General features: G+C 44.8%; 1 protein-coding gene across 5 annotated transcripts in view; it reads right to left on the reverse strand.

Moving 5' to 3' along the window:
• The window catches only part of PLP2 (proteolipid protein 2), a 138,803-nt gene that overhangs the window by 51,996 nt on the left and 66,249 nt on the right, over positions 1-20,558 (reverse strand). The window lies entirely within an intron of this gene.

Genomic DNA, 20,558 nt, shown 5'->3' on the forward strand with positions numbered 1-20,558 from the left:
TTATGATTATATTGGAATGCGTGCAATGCAGACTGCATGTAGACTACATAATAAACATAGAGCAGTGTGTAAAATGCAATTTGATATTATGGCTGAGAATCCCGCTTTAAGCGCACCCCAGGCACAATCGTTTTTCTCGTCTTATGCAGCAGTGGCAGAACGTGTTTCTATGTCAGTAGAAGATCCCTGGTAAAGGATGGCAGTCTAATGAGGCCACATTCACACGAGCAGCTGGGCAGTTTTTTCACCTAGAAACCGTCTAGATGAGGGCCTTTAATTATTAAGTATTAGTGGCACCTACACTCTATCCCATATGCTATCAAGGCATTTTGTGGTGTAGTGGTTAGTGCTCTCGCCTTGCAGTGCTGGGTCCCCAGTTCAAATCCCAGCCTGGTCAACATCTGCAAGGAGTTTGTATGTTCTTCCCGTGTCTGTGTGAGTTTCCTCCAGGCACTCCGATTTCCTCACACATCCAAAAAACATATAGATAAGTCAATTGGCTTCCCTCAAAATTGGCCCTAGACTACAATACATACACTATACAATACATACATAAACATATGACTATGATAGGGATTAGATTGTGAGCTCCTCTGAAGGACAGTTAAAGAGACACGAAAGCGAAAAAAAAACAATATGATATAATGATTTGTATGTGTAGTACAGCTAAGATATAAAACATTAGGAGCAGAGACATACAGTAAGTCTAATATTGTTTCCAGTACAGGAAGAGTTAAGAAACACCAGTTGTTATCTATGCAAAAGAGCCATTGAGCTCCATGACATTCGAAGTCGCAGAGAGCTGTGTCTTCTGAAGCTCGTTATCTCAACTGTCAGTCACTGTATTTTCTTTTTCTCTGCAGAGGACAGTTCAAAAGTTCACTGGCCTGCTCTGTAAAACCATTTAGAATGCAGAGTAGTGTGTTAACTGCAAATATTAGAGAATTATGCGATGTTATAAAAAATCACTATATAACTGAAAATAAAAATATGAGAATATTTTTTTGCTACTAATGTTCTAGTAATTATCCGTACTACACAACCAATTCATAATATCATAATGGGTTTTTTTTGCTTCCGTGTCTATTTAAGTGACAAGACAATATACCCTGTACAGCGCTGCAGAAGATGACGGCGCTATATAAATACTAAATAATAATCTGAGGAAGCAGGCCATAACCCATGAAACGTGTTGTCAGATAGCTTTCTGAATAAAAAATTTTTTCCAGTTGAACTGGTGTCTATATCTTCTGGGGAGGTAAGCAATTATCTCTCTTTTTTATTTATATTTCAAACACTAGAATAGAACACACATTGGTCACCACCATCCTACCCATTATCTGATCACAGACAGGATCTATCTGCTCAATTGCCTCCACACACTGCATGCAGATTTTCAATCAATTTCAGCATGAAATCGTTAAAAAACTGTGTGCCTACCGGATTTTGTTTATGACAGTCCTAACAGTCCATGTTGGAGCCAGAAAGCTCAATGGAGGTCACAAGAACAGGACATGGGGAGGACGTCTCCAAACAAAGACAGATAGGGCTTAATTCACTAAGACAAATAGCATGCCTTATCAGAGTTAACATGTCTTATCAGAGTTAAAGCGCCTTATCAGCGTAGCATTGCGAGCACTACAAACTTATGCCTGTTAATTGGCAATGACGAGAGTTCCACTCACCCTGCCCTGAGCCCCTGCGGGTCCAATCACTTTAAAGGACATTATCCCCGCACTTTGATTGGCCCAATAGCCTGCCTGTCAAGTTTCCTGTCAAGTGACAGGCAGCCTATTGGGCCAATCAAAGTGATTGGACCCATAGGGGCTCAGAGCAGGACGAGTGGAGCTTTCGTCATTGCCAATTAGCAGGCATAAGTTAGTAGCACTCGCTATGCTACTCTGATAAGGCGTGTTAACTCTTATAAGGCATTCTATTTGTCTTAGTGAATCAAGCCAATAGTCATTAAACCCCTAAAGCTGGCCATACATTGATTGGTATGACCATCCAATATTATCTGATCAAATTTTTAACTGATTTCAGCATGCGTGCACTGCCTGCCGGGACCCCAAGTCTGCCAGTACTCCGAGACCCTCCCCCCCCTCTGGTCCCTCGCCCAACCACGTGTCTTCTCTCCACCGCCGTGCTCTCCTCCCTGTCTGTTCTGTCCCGGGGCACCTGTGTTATGTGATTAAATGCTAGAGGCCAAACACTAGAGGGCAGCATGGCATGTACCTTATGAAGCCTCTAGCGTTTGTGATGTGACACAGGCACCCTGGATGAGAAGAGACAGGGAGGAACGTCCAGCAGTGGAGAGAAGACAGGCGGTGGCGGACAGGTGAGTATAAAGCCTCATCTACACGGTACAATTTTCTGTCAGATCGGATCTATTAGATATATTAGATCATTTACAACTGGTCCAATCAGAATGCGTTAGATTTTGCAATAGATTTTGGATACTTAGCAAAGCAAAATCTATCGCAAAATTGATCTGAAACAATTTGGACGTCTACACACGATGCAATTGCTTATTAGATCTATCTAATAGATCCATCCATATATCTGATGGAAAATTGTACAGTGTAGATGAGGCTTTAGCTTCACTGCCTTCACCGCACACTGCTCATTGCAAAATCGCCACTGATAGCTATACGCTCCTGACCTGCTGCTAATCGAAATCTTCTATTGACCGATATCAGCTATCAAATTATTTAGTCGGCCGAATATCGATGAAAAATAATTGACAGGTGTATGGCCATTTTCAACATACAAATATTTCTGTGTTTTGCTGCAATGTGGAAAGAAACCCATTACAACTGTTAAAGAGAACCAGAGACAAAGCATATTCAAAGTTTTCTACATACCTGCGGCTTCCTTCAGCCCCATCCGCACGGATCGCTCCCACGCCGCCGTTCTCAGCCGTCTCTATCGCCTGTACCAGGTTCGTAACTTCGGCAATTACGGGCAGTTTGACGCATCCGCGGTGCGCTCCCTCTGGTGGGGAATAGTACTGCATCTGCGTAGTACTATTCTTCGCCGGAGAGAGAGCACTGCGCTTGCTCAGACCGGCCAAAGTTACGGGACCCGGTAGCGGAGCTGGAGAAGGCTGAGGACAGTGGCGCGGGGGCGATCTGTGCGGATGGGGCTGGAGGAAGCCCCAGGTATATATAAAACTTTGAATATGCTTTGTCTCTGGTACACTTTAAGCAAAACATGCGTTTACATTTAGTTAGTGGAAAAAAAAAAGAACGAAAAAACTCACAGCTACTGCAGAAAATGTTTTATACCTCCCTTTGCACACTATCTGAGCCAAGATGGAACATTTCTGAGAATTGTGCTGTAAGCGTTCTAACACTTGTAGCACATGGAGCGGTAGGGAAACATCAGATGTGTATGAGGCACACAGAAAGCTGTTAGCTGTGTGAGGATGAATTCCTCACACAGTAATAAATATAATCAGGGGGCCCACAGAGAGAGCTGTGAACATCAGGTGTCCAGTCGCTGGAAATTATAGCTGTCTAGTTTCATCCCTTCTTTGCCTCTCGTCAGGTTACACATATGGTATTGCTGCACATGAGGTTTGGGTGTGTCAGGAAGGCATTGCCATGTATATGCATTACTCATTCCTTCCTGACTCTAGGCACTGTCTATAGAGCTGTGTGTGCAGCACAGTGTTCTCTGGAAACCGCTGCTCGGATAAAAGGGGCTCTGATTGCAAAACCTTAGCTGGGAAGTCAGGAAACATCAAGCAGAAAATCACTGCTAAAGGCTTGTACACACATCCAATTTTGATTTGCCAATGATATCACTTCCAAGTAATAGAGCTTACCTAACACAATCTCTTCATAGAATACAAAAACCATCCGGTCATTAATTGGTCAATCAACATTGCGGCCCCTTTCACACTGGTGCGTTGCGTTACCCTGTTTTGCTGCAGGGTAACGCTGCGCCAATTAAAGTCAAGATTTTATACCTGGAGATAGGCCTGAAAGATAAATCGAATTTAAATCTAAATCGCGATCACCAAGATCACAATTTCAGAATCGTGAAAGCGGCGAATATCGCGATCACGTCATTTCCACATAAGGAAGTTTGAAGAAGCGCCTTCAAACTTTCCCAGAGACCCAGTGCCCGCAGCGTTGCACATACCTTCCATTCTCTATCGCCCTCTGCCGCCTCTTGTGCTTGGCAAAACTTTGGGTTCCTGTATGTCACATGATATACAGGAAGTATGCCATGCAATAGAGCCTGCAGGAGGCAAAGTGGATAGACGGGCAATGCTGGACTCGTGCTTGAAGCTATGTCCAGAACTGATGCAACTTGGGTGACAGAGGAGGCACGGAGAAAGACAGCGTGGGGACAGAGAGAGACGCAGGAAACACAGAGGGGGCACAGAGAGACACAGAGGGGGCACAGAGAGAAACAGAGTGGGCACAGACACAAAGGAGGCAAGAGAGAGACCCAGAGGAGGCATGAAGAGGCAAAGGGGGCACAATGAGAGACAGGGGGACAGAGGGGGAACAGACAGGCACAAAGGGGGGGAACAAAGCTTGATTTGAAGGAAATTGTGAATCGAATCGAAATCGTAATTTTGGACAGAAATCGCTCAATTCAATTTTTTCCTAAAATCGTTCAGGCCTACCTGGAGAGCAATTGAAAAATTAATTAAAGATATTTATACTTACCAGGTGTCCATATTTTCAGCTTTTGTCCGTAGCCCCGCCCCCCAGCAGAAGAGGTCAAAGGCACTTTTCTGATTCGTCATAGAGAGGAAGTTATGAATGCTTCCTTTAGGGGGTGGGGCTACGGATGGAAGCCAGACACCTGGTAAGTATAATAAAGTTTATTGGGAAAAAAAAAAAAACAACCACCACGAATCGCTAATCGGAAGCGCTGTACAGTTTACTGCACAGCATTTCTAATCGCTGGGAAACTCAGGTGCAATTGCTCTAGGAATCAAGGCACACAGCACTGCAGTGATTTTAAAGCACTGCAAGGATTCCTAGTGGGTTCCAGGCCAATAAAAGCGACTGGCATTGCCCCACCTCATTGTAATCCAAGCAGACACTTTTAGCAGTGATGAAATATCTTTTATAACACAAAAATATATACAGCAAAGCTATTTTATTTTAGTACTATCACATGACTTTGCTTTGGACATACATATATATATATATATATATATATATGTAGGTATATCTGAGAGATGAGCGGTGTCTGGATAGTATGGATTACTGCACATCACTGCTCTCTGCATTACATTCTTAATTATGCTTGAATGATTCCTTTTTCAACCGCTGAAAAAAACTATGTAATACAAATTCCCTGAGGGCAGGGTTGCTCTTATGCCAGTGCACAATATATCATTCATGAAGTATTATAACACATTTTAAAAGCTTGTGTGCTAAAGGGTGCAGCCACGTTTGTCCTGGCCACTGCTGTGTTTTGCATACCACGGATACAGGATGCATGAATTTCACCACAGGGACTCCACATCTCCACGTGGATGACCCTATGTATAGACCTTTTCCTGGAAACTAAACATACTTGACAATTTCGTTTTAAGTAATACGAAGAAAGGTGGCATCACAATAAACAGGTGGCAATGGTGTCTACAGGGTTAGTGCTACCGTAGGGGCAACATGGGCAATTGCCCCAGGGCCCTGAGCTTGCTGCCAGAATCCCCCCCCCCCCCCCCTCAGGTCATCCGCCAACATTAACTGTTGCTCCCTGGGGCCCCTGCAGAGTCTTTGGCAGAGTAGTGTCTTACCTGTCACCTGTCTGTCAGTCTGTGGCTCTGTACTACCTGAGGAGAGGGGCGACTCTCCTCTGCGCATGTTATTAGGAAAGAGGGGGACAGATCTGTTGGGGGAGTGTCCTAACAGCAGGGTTAACTTTGCTGGGGCACCACTGTAGCTAGAACCAGCCCTGGGTGTCTACTGTAAAGCCAGCAGGGCCTGCTATCACTAGCAATGCTCTCCTGAGCCCCAGCTTTTGGCTGGACTTCCTGGTTCGAAAACCAAGCAATGCCAAGTTATAACCCTCCCCTCCTGCTTCATGCCACATTTCCATCTGCCTGCCATGCCACTCCAGACCCACTGGTCAATCATAGCTCCCAACTGACCCTCTTTCAGACGGACAGTCCCTCTTTGGGAACCAAATCCCTCTGTCCCTCCTTTTCCCTCATACGTCCTCTTTCAAGACTGATGTTAATATTCAGTATGAATTTTTTTTTTTTCTTCAGAAAAATGTATTTAAATGACTCTAAACTTTATTCCTATCAATTAAATTGCAAAAAGTAGACAGGCAACGCACAAAACATTATGCATTGCTAATTAAAGCAAGCCTGAGGCAAACCTAAGGATAAAAAATGAGATACTTACCTTTGACGAGTGAAGCCTCTGGATCCTCCAGAGACCTTCTGGGCCCTTTCACACCGAGGCGTTGAGGTATTTTTACCACACCCCACCACTGTGCAATGAAAGTCTATGGAGACTTTCATACTGCAACGTTACGGTGCGACGGAAGTGACGGTTTCCCCGCATGTCAAGAACTATGTTAACAATGCATCGACTTGCGGCGATCTGCGTTGTTAGTGTATGGCGACACATGGATTTAAAAAAGAAAATTCTGATGCGACATCGCGGCATGCATGCGCGAAAGTGTATTTAAACAATACGCTTCTGCATACCCGGAGCAGGAAGTGACGGCAAGTGCGCGTCATTTCCTGCTTGTCCTGTGGCCAGACACGGAAAACCGCGCAATAGCGCAGTGTTTCCTGAAGACCTGTTTTTGCTGGTGCGATGCTAAAACTGGTTTCTCGTGTGAAACCAGCCTCCGTGTCCTCCTCAAGACCTCTGCCACTGCCTGGGACCCCCTAGAAGTTTGCGTCCGTGCTCCACGCTGTGCACAAGCGTAGTACTGCTGTGCTTCTGCATGTAGAGGCGCTTGCCCACGTAACATATCTGGTCAAGGTCTTGTCGGACATGTTCCATTTTCATTAAAAACTGCTATAAACAATGAAATGTAACCAGTTATAAAGTTCTAAAACTGAGGGTAAACTCAAATTGTGCTTCTCTGTAACCATGGCAGCAGTATTCTGTTTAGAATACAGAACGCCCACACATTTCCTGGACAGAGTATGAGTAAATACCATGTTGCACAGAGCAGACACTTCCTGTATACCTGGACCAATTCAGTGACTGCCACAGTCCTATCTGCAGATTCAGTTAGAAACTTGCTTCTTATTCAGATGGGAGTTAAAAATAAAATAAATAAGTGAGCCAAAACAATGCTTGCCAAAAGTGGAGGTGATCAATAAGTTGCCAATTTATTAAATTTGATGAAAATATTTGTTGCAAACTGTATACAGCATTAGATTGGGCCAATTAACTACAACTACTGCTGATTTGGATTGGCCCAACTCTTATTGAAGTCAACATTGACTGTTCTGACTATAATCCTCCAGATATTAATTCTGACATTGTTCACTTTAGAACTATGTACCATACCTACCTTCTCTCTACCAATCAGAACTATGGACTATCTGAAATCTCTGTAGGGTGGTATCACTCCCCCATTTTTCAGATAGCCAGGTTAAACTCATGATCTATTCTATCAATAACAGGTACAAGGTACGAGTTCTGATGTCATAATTACCTAATTTAAAAATCTGGAGTATATAGGGTTAAATATTCAATGTACCAGGTCTGAAAATAACTTATAGTCCTAACAAATATCTCTATTATGAACGAACCAAGTAATATATAACTACATCATTCTGTTTTTTGTATGTCAGATATCATACTTATACTGTAATATTAAGCATTTCAAATGTCATTAATATGACTACATATTTCAAAATCCTTTAATAAAAATTATTGAAACTGGATTGGCCCAACTCCACACTGCAAATAAATTGCTTTAAAAAGTCAGAAATACATGCAATTCTTTTACCACCTGTAGTACAGAGCTGCACTGAGGAGAAAAAAGCCTGAAGGAGGAGGGGAGGAACGGCATCTACCCATCTCACACACACTTCTACACCAGCTATATCAGTCAGGCTGCCACAGGTCATGACCATCATTATGAGGTGAAACGGACACGCACTATTTACCATGAGCTGGAGGTAGAGTCTAGGGCTGTACGATTTTAGGAAAAGTTTGAAATGTCATTTTTCTGTCAAAAAATTGCAATTTGAATTCGATTCGCGATTTTCTTCAAATCAAACTTTAGCACAAAATTCACAGTGTACAGTAACATTTACAAACATGCACTGTTCATGTCCAACTGCCCTGGTGATCGTCCTCTGCCCCCGCATGTCCAGCCTCTGCCCCATGTCCAACTGCCCCGATGATCGTCCTCTGCCCCCGCAAGTCCAACTGCCCTGGCGATTGTCCTCTGCCCCCGCAAGTCCAACTGCCCTGGTGATCGTCCTCTGCCCCCGCATGTCCAGACTGACTCTGCCCCATGTCCAATTGCCCCGGTGATCGTCCTCTGCCCCCGCATGTCCAGCCTCTGCCCCATGTCCAACTGCCCCGGTGATCGTCCTCTGCCCCCGCTTGTCCAACTGCCCTCGTTATCGTCCTCTGCCCCCGCATGTCCGGCCTCTGCCCCATGTCCAACTGCCCCGGTGATCTTCCTCTTTATTTGTCGGCAGGGCCGAATTTTTCCTGCTGTTGGGGAAGTGTGCCTTCCCCAGCTTGGCAGGGTATACAGAGTGGGTGGAAGAGTTTTTATAGTTACATGTCCGGACGGCAGGATTGGCTTCTTCTTCCTCCACCGTGGCAGCAATGTAGCCCTGGCAGGTTTTCTCGCCTTCCGATCACATGATATAACATGTGATCGGGATCCAGGAGACCATGTCAGCATTACAGTGCCACCCAGGAGTGGAAGGGTCTCTTCCATCACCCCTCCTCCACCAGCAGGTGGTGCTGCAACCCTGACATGGTCTAATGGATCCCGATCATATGTCAGTCATATCATGTGATCAGATGTGATCGGAACCCAGAAGAGCTGACGGAAGTTCAGAGCTTCCAGTAGAGAAAGAGAAGAAGCCGTCCGGAACAGGTAACTATAACTGCTCCCTGGTCTCCACTCGTTTGGCTGCAGTGGAGAGATTTAACAGCAGAGGTATAGAATGCACAGCAGTCTTCAAACGAAACATTTTGTTTAAAGCTGGTAATGGGTTAAACAATACCAGTTGCCTGGAAGTCCTGCTCACCACTCTGGAATCAGTAATGTCTGAACCACACACCTGAAACAAGCGTGTAGCTACTCTTGTCAGATTTACTGTATGTGTGATCTAATCTGCATGCTTGTTCAGGGTCTATGGCTAAAGGTAACCACACCAGATGAGACAAACAGTAACAGAAAAGCATTTGGGTGCAACAAAATGAGCCGCCGAGAGACGCCCGTGTGAACCGGCTAGTGATGGTGGATAGTTGGCCAGATTGTGTTGCACTGCATTGATCAGTACTGCCCTTGCAGTACAATCAATGCCCGTCAGGTTTCTTTCTAAAAGATGCGTTTGCTATGTACTGTATGAATCGATCAGTATCCGATAGAATTCCAATTAGGGAGGGATCGATCAGTTGGGCATATCAGGACGTACATGACCCTTCCATGCTTAGAGGACAATGCACAGTGGGCTAAATACTGCTGTTAATTCTCCCTGTTGTGCACATAGTGCAGACATCACCACTAAGAAGACAGTTCCCAGAAATCAGCTATGTGGGATAGGTCTGTTCGTTACTATAAGATGCATATAATGTGGTATTAATTTGAAATGTTTGCTTTAAGAGATGGATCTCTTCTGTGTGCAGCGGTCCCTGATCTCCCTCGGTGAGCGATAAGCCTGGTGGGTCCGCTTGGCTGAGTGCAAGCCAAGGACACTGTTCTATTAGGGTCAGTTTCCACTAGGGCAGAATGCGGCCCAAATCTGCGGGGTATCGGCAGCGTTCCCTTCCCCGCAGGTAAGACGGGCGAACGCTGCCTTTACTTACCATTGTCTGCCCCCGGGAATAGCACTGTGTGATTCTGGACAGCATGCTGCACCTGAATCCCTAGCCGTGTATGGCTAGACGATCTGGGTGTGTGCTCCCATCACTACAAGTGCTGACTAGTGGAAACCGGCCCTTATCCACCTCTCTGTAGGGCCCCCCTTCCCCTCCATAGCAACAGAACCCATTACAAGCCTGCAGGCTATTGTTGCCTCAAACTGTTGCTGGAGGAATTGAGTCCTTGTCACTGATGGGTAACAGTCCTCAGAGGAGGCTAGGAATAGGGATAGGTCAGGGGTGAAGGAAGGGGTAAGCTAATCAGGGGTCTTATGGTGAGATTAGATTAAGTGGGAGATAAAGCTATCTGAGGGTCTCTGGAGTTAATCATTACCCCAACAACTCTTCCTTGTATGTACATTGTTGTCCTGTGCTGTACGACCACACACAGCCATGTGGCTTACTTTCACACTGGAATCAGGAATACAATTGTTTTAGAACCTGCTGCTCAAATGTTAAGAGTGAGGCCCAGTTTACACTGGTACAGATGGAAAATTGATCTGTTTAAAAACTGATCTGTGGATCAACTTCTGATGCTAGGTACACGCGATACAATTTTCTGTTAGATTTACCTGCCAGACCAATTTTTTCCGATCTTAATTTCGATCAATTTTCCAATCGATTTCAGTGTACTTCTATGGAAATCGATTGGAAAATTGATATAAATTAACCACTTGAGGACTGCAGTGTTAAACCCCCCTAAAGACCAGGCAATTTTTCATTAAATTGGCCACTGCAGCTTTAAGGCCAAGCTGCAGGGCCACACGACACAGCACACAAGTGATCCCCCCCCCCTTTTCTCCCCACCAACAGAGCTCTCTGTTGGTGGGGTCCACCAACAGAGCTCTCTGTTGGTGGGGTCTGATCGCCCCCCAGATGTTTGTTTGTGTTTGTTTATTTATGTTTTTTTTTATATAAAAAGTGTGTTTTTTCTTTATTCAATTGTATAACCCCCCTCCCTCCCTCTGCCAGCCAATCCCCGTGATCAGCTGTCATAGGGTTCAGCCTATGACAGCCGATCACCTCTGTGGCTCAGGAGGGGACAGCCGTGTCACACAGCTGTCCCAAGTACAGCGCTGCTGTAGATCGACGTTAGGCGGTCCTGGGGCTGCCGCCGGGGCCATGCCCATCGGCGTGACGCGGTTGGCTAGAGGTTAAGATCGGACATGTTGCAAAAAATCGATCTGGCAGGTAAATCTAACAGAAAAATGTGTACTTCATTCATTAACCTCCATTATGGTCCTTTCCGTTACGGACCATTTTTTACTCTGTGAACTGGGTCTTAGGGCACATTTCCAGTAGCCGGATTTCTTCTGCATCCAGCTTTCCACATCTCGTCTCCCGGGACAACGTGGAAGTCCTGATACGGCTGTGTACACTACACTGCAGGGGAATCGGATGCATGTTGCAGAAATCTGCAGCATACAAGCCATATTTTTCCCTGATGCGCATTGTATTGCTCCGCAATGGCTCAACATTCAATGGAAATTACTGATATGCATTGGTTGCAGAGCTATTGCGGGAAAAAACGCAATCAAAATTTGCATCTAGTGGAAACAGGCCCTTAGGCTAGCCAGACCTATCAAGCTCGCCCGCTCTCAGCGCAGGACACACCACTGGATGGAACGCTTTGGAAACAGTATGCACTCTATGCTTGAACATGTCACTGCCCATGTACAGTACTGCCCATAATTATTGCTTGACATGGGATACAATACCAAGTACCCATGCAATACCAAGTGCCCATACAATACCAAGTGCCCATACAATATCAAGTACCCATACAATACCAAGTGCCCATACAATACCAAGTACCCATACAATACCAAGTACCCATACAATACCAAGTGCCCATACAATACCAAGTACCCATACAATAACAAGTACTCATACAATACCAAGTGCCCATACAATATCAAGTACCCATACAATACCAAGTGCCCATACAATATCAAGTACCAGGGCTGTGGAGTCGGTACAAAAATCTTCCGACTCCAACTCCGACTCCTTGGTTCATGAAACCAAGACTCCAACTCCGGGTACCCAAAATAGCTCAGACTCCGACTCCTTAGTCTAATACTTAACAGGGCTGTGGATTTTGTACAAAAATTATCCGACTCCGACTCCTCAGTTTATGAAATCAACGACTCCGACTCCAACTCCGAGTGCCCAAAATTGCCCCGACTCCGACTCCTCGACTCCAAAGCCCTGTCAAGTACTCATACAATACTAAGTGCCCATACAATATCAAGTACCCATACAATACCAAGTACCCATACACTACCAAGTACCCATACACTACCAAGTGCCCATACAATACCAAGTACCCATACAATAGCAAGTGCCCATACAATATCAAGTACCCATACAATACCAAGTACCCATACACTACCAAGTACCCATACAATGCCAAGTGCCCATACAATATCAAGTACCCATACAATACCAAGTACCCATACACTACCAAGTACCCATACAATACCAAGTGCCCATACAATATCAAGTACCCATACAATACCAAGTGCCCATACACTACCAAGTGCCCATACAATACCAAGTGCCCATACAATATCAAGTGCCCATACAATAGCAAGTGCCCATACAATACCAAGTGCCCATACAATATCAAGTACCCATACAATACCAAGTACTCATACAATACCAAGTGCCCATACAATACCAAGTGCCCATACAATATCAAGTACCCATACAATACCAAGTACCCATACACTACCAAGTACCCATACACTACCAAGTGCCCATACAATACCAAGTGCCCATACAATATCAAGTACCCATAAAATACCAAGTACCCATACACTACCAAGTACCCATACAATACCAAGTGCCCATACAATACCAAGTACCCATACAATACCAAGTACCCATACAATACCAACTACCCATACACTACCAAGTACCCATACAATATCAAGTGCCCATACAATATCAAGTACTCATACAATACCAAGTACTCATACAATACCAAGTACCTATACCATATAAAGCAAGCCATACTTTACGCTCCTCCGCCAGTGAACAGATGTTGATTACCATTCTGTGTGCTTTGAACATTTGTGAATATTTAGATCAATGTCTGTTGTTTCCATTCTGCTGGAATAAATGCAGTCAGCGCGTGACCACGTGCATTGGAACCATCTGTCTCAATCCACCGACTGCCCAGCATGATTCCTACCTGCTGCAAAATAACCCGCTAGACGCTCACTGTCTCCAAACACTGCAATCATTCCTATTGCTTCACAAGCAATTCATCAAACGGTATCAGATTTTACACAATGTCAGCCTGTGTGCTTCCCGTCAACACCTTTAAGCTGTGGTGCAGAACTACAAATACCAGCATGTCTCGGATCATGGCACTGCTGCAGCAGTTGAAGAACCACAGTTTGGGTTAAACTGGGGGGATCTGAGTTCAAATTCACGACACCACAAATAAATTTATCTACAACAATCCAATAAATTAGTCTCGTCCGCTGGCTCTACCACCAAACAAACACAGAACATTTATATCGCGCTTTTCTCCTGGCGGACTCAAAGCGCCAGAGCCACTAGGGCACGCTCTATAGGCAGTAGCAGTGTTAAGGAGACTTGCCCAAGATCTCCAACTGAATAGATGCAGGCTTACTGAACAGGCAGAGCCAGGATTCAAACCCTGGTCTCCTGTGTCAGAGGCAGAGCCCTTAACCATTACACTTCCAGAGACACCATTACACACACCAAAGACAAATCCAAACCTCAGAGGGTTATTAGATCGACGGAGTGCTCCCCTCATTCAACCTCCTCCACAACGCCAGACTGCGCTCCAGAGCACTGAGGATCGCCAACGACCCCTCACTCCCCAGCCACCACTTCTTCAATTGGCCCCCATCAGGCTGCAGGTTTCGGCCATCTCCACCGGAACTTTGAGGCATAGAAACTCCTTTTACCTCTCTGCTGTTAACCTCTTGAACTCTCTTCATACAGCTTACTGGGACACACAGAAGAGGTTCTCGTACAGCTTACTGGGACACACAGAAGAGGTTCTCGTACAGCTTACTGGGACACACAGAAGAGGTTCTCGTACAGCTTACTGGGACACACAGAAGAGGTTTTAGCCATGTGAATCGCCCGCGATTCTGGAAGCGCTAGGCTAATAACCAAGGTGATTTTTTAAGTGTTTGCGCTTCAAGGAAAAGCATGGAATTGCTGCAACTTTGCTTTTCAAATGCTGTACGAAGCCTGATATAATAGAGATTCTGTTAAAGTAAACCTATTTTTTGGCCCCTGCGGTATTCGGTCTACAGCTATAGTGGTAAGTGGGCGGGCAGATGCATCATATGTCCGTCAGTGGGCCGGCTGTCAGTCACTTATAGCCTACACGCTATCTGTATACTAATCTGGGCCTGCGTGGATTACATCAAAAGCACCAGCCAGTGAGACCTAAGCTTCCAGTGTAAGCTGCTTCCTTATTACTGAGGGAATTGCCTGTCATCTATGACATGCTTGTGCATGGCTGCAACACTACACTATCATGCACAGAACTATGGACAGAGGCGCACACTATCAGTACTGTATCTGCATCTACTGGTGACACCTATGCTTCATCTGCAAGATGTTGCGTGATTTTTGCAAGCAAATCCCTGCATATTGAGCACTGTGCATTTTGATCTAGGTTAGACATTGTCTGTGCTCGCTTGCTGAAGCATTGAAAAGAACAAATTACTCCCAATTATTGACGGAATTAAGATATTATAGTATACTTTGTGTGCCTGGGTATGGCAATTTTTGATATAGTAAACTACGTTTTCCGGTACGTTTACTGTAAGATTCTACTGTAATAAAGAACTTAAACCTCTTTCAGATGGGCAGCTGATAGGTGGTGAATCCTGTCAGCTGCTCTCCTGCACTGGCCGAGTGCTTGTTAGCGCTAGACAGGCGGTCCCCCCATGGGGTCACCTCTGAGCGCAGTCGCAGCCATGATCAGATGCAATGTGTTGCGGATCTCTGCCACCGGACAACGACACCGCATGTCAAGTGCTGATATGTGTGGTGTTACAACCACTGACATTTAGCTGCATTTATAGGGAAGAAAGTTTCACTTACATGGTGCTTCTACCAGCCCCCTGCAGCCTCCCTGTGCCCGTACCATCACTCACCAAACCTCCGATCCCCCGCTGCCACTTAGTATAATTTTTGCCAACTGGCCAGTTGATGGCTACTGCGCCTGCGCTGCCCTCGCAGCGCCTGTCCTCGATCACGCTTCTGCTGCCGGGAGCGTCCTGCGCATGTGCAAACCAAGCGTGAACGAGGATGTGTGCAGGCGCATTGGTCATCCACCCGCCTGAATCAGCAAGAATGAAACTAAGTGGCAGCGGGGGACCGGAGACTCAATCGGTGACAACGTGGGCACAGGGCGGCTGTAGGGAACTGATAGAAGCCCCTGGTAAGTGAAACCTTTTTTTTTTTTCGATTTAATTTAAGTTCCCTTTAAATTGCACCCGGAATGGTGCTTATGGGCTACAGACAGGATGCTGCTGAGCTGGCAGGCAAGCATGCAGTTCAGCCTCCCATCTGAAAGAGGCCTAAGATCTTACTCAAGCTGATCTTGACTGAAATACCTTTCAAGAATCCACCAGGAAACAACGTTCTTATCCATCTGATCAGATGGGCGTCCTGGGCCACTGCTTTGTACTGCATCAAATGCTACAAAGGAAGTGGTAGTCACATTTTCAACAAGATTTTATACTGAATGTGGCAAAGTGATTACTACTCAATTCTTGATCATGGAGATTTCAATCCTTTGCCTGACTGGGTGAGCGTTCAAAGTTGGCCACTATTCATACAAACTTCTTTGTACAATCTCACCACACCTGTACAATAGGTAAAATAACCAAAAGTATAATTTTATACTATATTTAGTCAATTTACCTTTCCACATCACAGATTTGGTAAAATTAAACATGATTGTGAGTGGCCACCTTAAAGGGAACCTGAAGTGAGAAAAATATAGAAGCTGCCATATTTATTTCATTTTAAATACCAGTTGCCTGGCAGCCCTACTGGTCTATTTGGCTACAGTAGTGTCTGAATCCCATGCCCGAAACAAGCATGCAACTAATTTTGTCATGATCTGACAAATATGTCAGAAACCCCTGATCTGCTGCATGCTTGCTCAGGGTCCATGGCTAAGGCCTCATTCACACCTAAAAACGTAAACGCAAGCGCAGTGTTCTCCCCAGGCCCTTTTAACTGGGGGCTCCACCCAGCTAGTTTTAGTGAGCACCCGGCTGTCATCGGCTCACCTCCTCCTATTCTGTAAGCAGATTTGTTCACAGAAGCACTGGCCCTGCATCCTCTCATCTTGTCCCACCCGTCTACTTTTTTATGCCACCCGTCTACTTTTTTATGCCACCCGGCTGGAAAACAAAAATTCTGGGGAGGACACTGAAGCATTTTGCGGTTTTTGTGCCGTTTCCCCCCCTCCCGGCGCTCCACTGCCCGCTGTTTTTTGAAAACGCGCTTTTCTATGCGCTTTGCCAGAGCGGTTTTGAGATTCACTCTCTGACGCACCTCAACAGTGTGGCTCAAGCCTTATGGCTTGTTTACACTGTGAGCGTTACTGATTTTTTTTTAAGCGCTGGCGATTTTAGACATCGCCCTAAAAGCGTTTGTGCAATGATTTCCTGTGAGAGTGTTCACATGTGCACGTTTCGATTTTATTAAAATGGCAAACATGCTACATGTACCATTTTCTGAACGTTTTTGCTCAATGGGAGGTATAGGGGAATCGCAAAGAGCTTGAAAAAGCGCTTTGAAATGCAATTTTCAAAATATTTTTAAGAATAATTACATTGTATTTATTCATTTCCAGGTTAAAGAGTTCACTTCCTGCCTGACATCAGGAAGTGTATAAACTAACGCTTAGAAAAGCGCTTTTCAAAACACAAAGCGCAGGGAAAAGCTTTTTGAAAAACTCTGTATAAATTGCTCAGTGCTTGCGATAGTGCTGTCGATTTATAATGTGAACAAGGCCTGGTACTGCTTAAAAGGTAATAAATATGGCAGCCTCCATATACATCACACTTTAGGTTGCCTTTATCCGTGCAAGGCCCAGTACACACTGGAAGATATTGATTTTCAATCTGGAGAATGATCAAATCAAATCATCAAACTGCCTGGATACACACCATGCGTTTCCGCGTTCGTTGCGTCCGTCGATATGCATCGATTCGATAATTTCCGACATGTCCGATTCATGTTTCGATGGATTGTTAGGTCGATTTGCCATACTTTACATGGCAATCAACCTAAAAATCATCGAAATGCGTTCGGAAATGCTCGGAAATAATCAAATCTATGCATATCGACGGACGCATTCGACGCGGAAACGCATGGTGTGTATTCAGCATAAGAAGTCAACCCTTCTGCAGGCCAACTAGAAACAACTGACAAACTTTTATTTACTGGTTGCTGACTGATCAGACACACCAGTGAGTATTGATTGTGTATACAGATGTGATATAATGTGACAGGTGCAAAGAACCAGCTAGAGCAGTGTTTCTCAACATTTTATTGGTATGTACCCCTTTTAAAACCCTGTACTCACCAAGTACCCCCTAGCATAGTAAACATTATCACAAGTACCCCTTGATAAATATATTTGTTTAAATAAGATTTATCATTTTCTAAAACTCTAAGTTTGTTATTCTTGATTAAGTATATCAAGCCTGAGTACCCCCTGGAACCATCAGACGTACTCCCTGGGGTACGCGTACCGCACGTTGAGAACCTAGGAGCTAGACCTTGCTTGGGAACAAAAATATTACAGCAGAGCCATTTTACACACACAAAAAAAGTTAATCTGCCATTTCCATTCAATCAATCTACGAAATAGCTCAATACAATCGATTGTCTATAGCGTTGACTGTAAGTCTGCTTGTATGTACTAGCTGTATGCGCTCTTATATGTAATGCATGATTCAAAGCAAACGACTATCGGCTCCGGCCAATCTGGGGCCGGATCGCAAACGGCCAGCCGGAGCAGACAAGATCTGAGGCGGTGGTCTGTCGGGGTACGTTTGGGGTCCGGAGCAGATGCATTTCCACCATAGGCTTCTATGGGAAACGCATCCGCTTACCTGGAAAAAAGCATGCAATGTCGGGACTTTGCACTGCGCTGTGCGTAGTGGAATGAAAAGCGGACAAATGCAAATGGTTCCTATACATAACATAAGATCCGTTTAAGTGTCTGTTCCGGCACTGATCTCCAATCCAGAAAACATTGTTTTTTTTGCCTCAAGTGTGGAGGCAAAAAAGGAGTTAGGACCCCTTTCCACTAAGTTTGAATTGGCAATGTGAATTTTCAAATTAAAAAAGAAACCAATGGATGTCAATGGAGTAATTTCCGTTGAATGCAAACTTCATAACAGGAAAAGGAAGGGTCCGCACTTATTTTGTAGATTCACTCCTTTATTATAGACATTTCCAAATAACAGACATCAGACATCATGCAGCTGACATGTTTCGGACTGTCAGTCCTTAATCATAGCTGGCGTTAGAATGGGGAGGGGGAGGTCTAGAGCAGCAAAGAGGCCCAGGACAGATTTAGTCCATTCTTCCAGATCACGGGATCCTGGACCCTATAAACCTACATTTGTCACCACTTATTCAGCTGAATTAAAACAGGTAACAGACATTCTTACTAAATATCTCCCAGTTTTGGAAGCTGCTACTGGCCTTTCGGGGGTTTGTAAAAAATGGCATCAGGTTTGCCAGCAGACATGCCCCCACCTTAGGTCAGATACTATCTCCAAGTTCAATTCTGGGTCCGTGTCTGGTACGTGGCCGCCTGTAGTGGGCTCTTGTAGATGTGGTACCCCAACATGTAAATATTGCCGCGTCCACTGTAGATCCAGGGAAGCTGTCTCTCTCTCTAATGGCCGTGGTTTTACGATAAAACAATGTATTAATTGTGGCACCAAGTACAGTTTACCTTATACCTGAGGAGCGTGCTCCCTGCAATATGTAGGGTGCACCACTCGGCCATTGAGACAGAGAATTGCGGAGCATTATTTGGGGGCCAGCTGCCAAATCACCAACATTAGTAATGTGGCGAGACACTTCCGTGATGTACATGGGGGGGGGGGACATGACAACCTTCTCATTTCATGCAATCGAGAGGATTGTTCCATCTAGAAGGGGGGGTGATCTGTATAAGAGACTATTGCGGAGGGAGGCCATGTGGATGTTCCATCTAAATACCAGAATCCCTCAGGGTCTGAATGAATACCAGGTGGGATCTGGCACTTATTACGTGATCTATACAGGTTCCGGGGCCTCCATTTTTCCCTTGACTTTTTTCTTTCCCCTCTGTCATGGTTCTTCCTCCCGTTTCCCCCCCCCCCTTCCCTTACCCATTCAAGTTTTCCATTTCTGCCTTGTATACCCTCATCACACTGGGGTGGTCTCTCTTTTCGCTTGTTTTGGCCGGTTATAATCTATGGTTGTAAATCATGTTGTTCCTTAGTATTTTATTATTGCATATTTTGTACATTTTATATTTGTATTTTGGTATTAAATTTGTGTGAATTGGAATGAGCGGGCGGGAACATTTTCTGTACCTGCTCACTTCAACATAGCCACTCCCCCTTGGGGTGGATATGTAGGCGGTCTTTATGCATGGACACTTCTATTTATGTGTCCACTTTGCCATTCTAACACTAGGTATGATTAAGGACTGACCGTCCGAAACATGTCAGCTGCGTGATGTCTGATGTCTGTTATTTGGAAAGGTCTATAATAAAGGAGTGAATCTACAAGATGAGTGCGGACCCTTCCTTTTCCTGTTATGACATTTTGGTGGAGCTAACCAGGTCGAGCACTGTCATGGATTCCTGTGGGGTGCAGCGGTGTTCACCTTTTCTTGGAATGCAAACTTTCATACAGAAAAAATATGATTGCATGCTGCAGATTTTTGCGATCACGCATCCATTTCCCATGCAACTAAAATTTGGAGTAAAATTTGCATAAAGATCGGCAAAAGGTACACAAAATGTAATGTCCTACTGGATACACACTAAATAAAATCGGACACACACAAATGACCAACGTTGGTCAAACGACATTTCCCGGCAAAAAGAAACAACATATTTTGTCCACACACAGCAATATTCCAAATGATTTGTTGTTCAAAAACTCCACGCACATGCGGAAAGTGACATTTCACACAACATATGCGCATGCGACTTTTAGCTAGCATGTGTACTATACTTTACAAGGGCCCGCTAAATTTACATGAAAAACAAACAGCGTGGCCAGAATATCCTCCTTTTCCCTGCAGCAGCTGGTGAACACCCAGGTCTACATCTGTCCCATCAATCAGGTAGCTGACTCCTCACCCAGCCCAGTCTGTGTACACAGTTTGGCGCTAGTCCTATCACTTGACTCTCTGGAGAATTTTATTTGCCTCCATTCAAAAAGCTGCCTGCCTGACATTTCCCACCC

The sequence above is a fragment of the Hyperolius riggenbachi genome, chromosome 8 (genome assembly GCF_040937935.1).
Source record: "Hyperolius riggenbachi isolate aHypRig1 chromosome 8, aHypRig1.pri, whole genome shotgun sequence".
In the NCBI taxonomy this organism is placed as follows: domain Eukaryota; kingdom Metazoa; phylum Chordata; class Amphibia; order Anura; family Hyperoliidae; genus Hyperolius; species Hyperolius riggenbachi.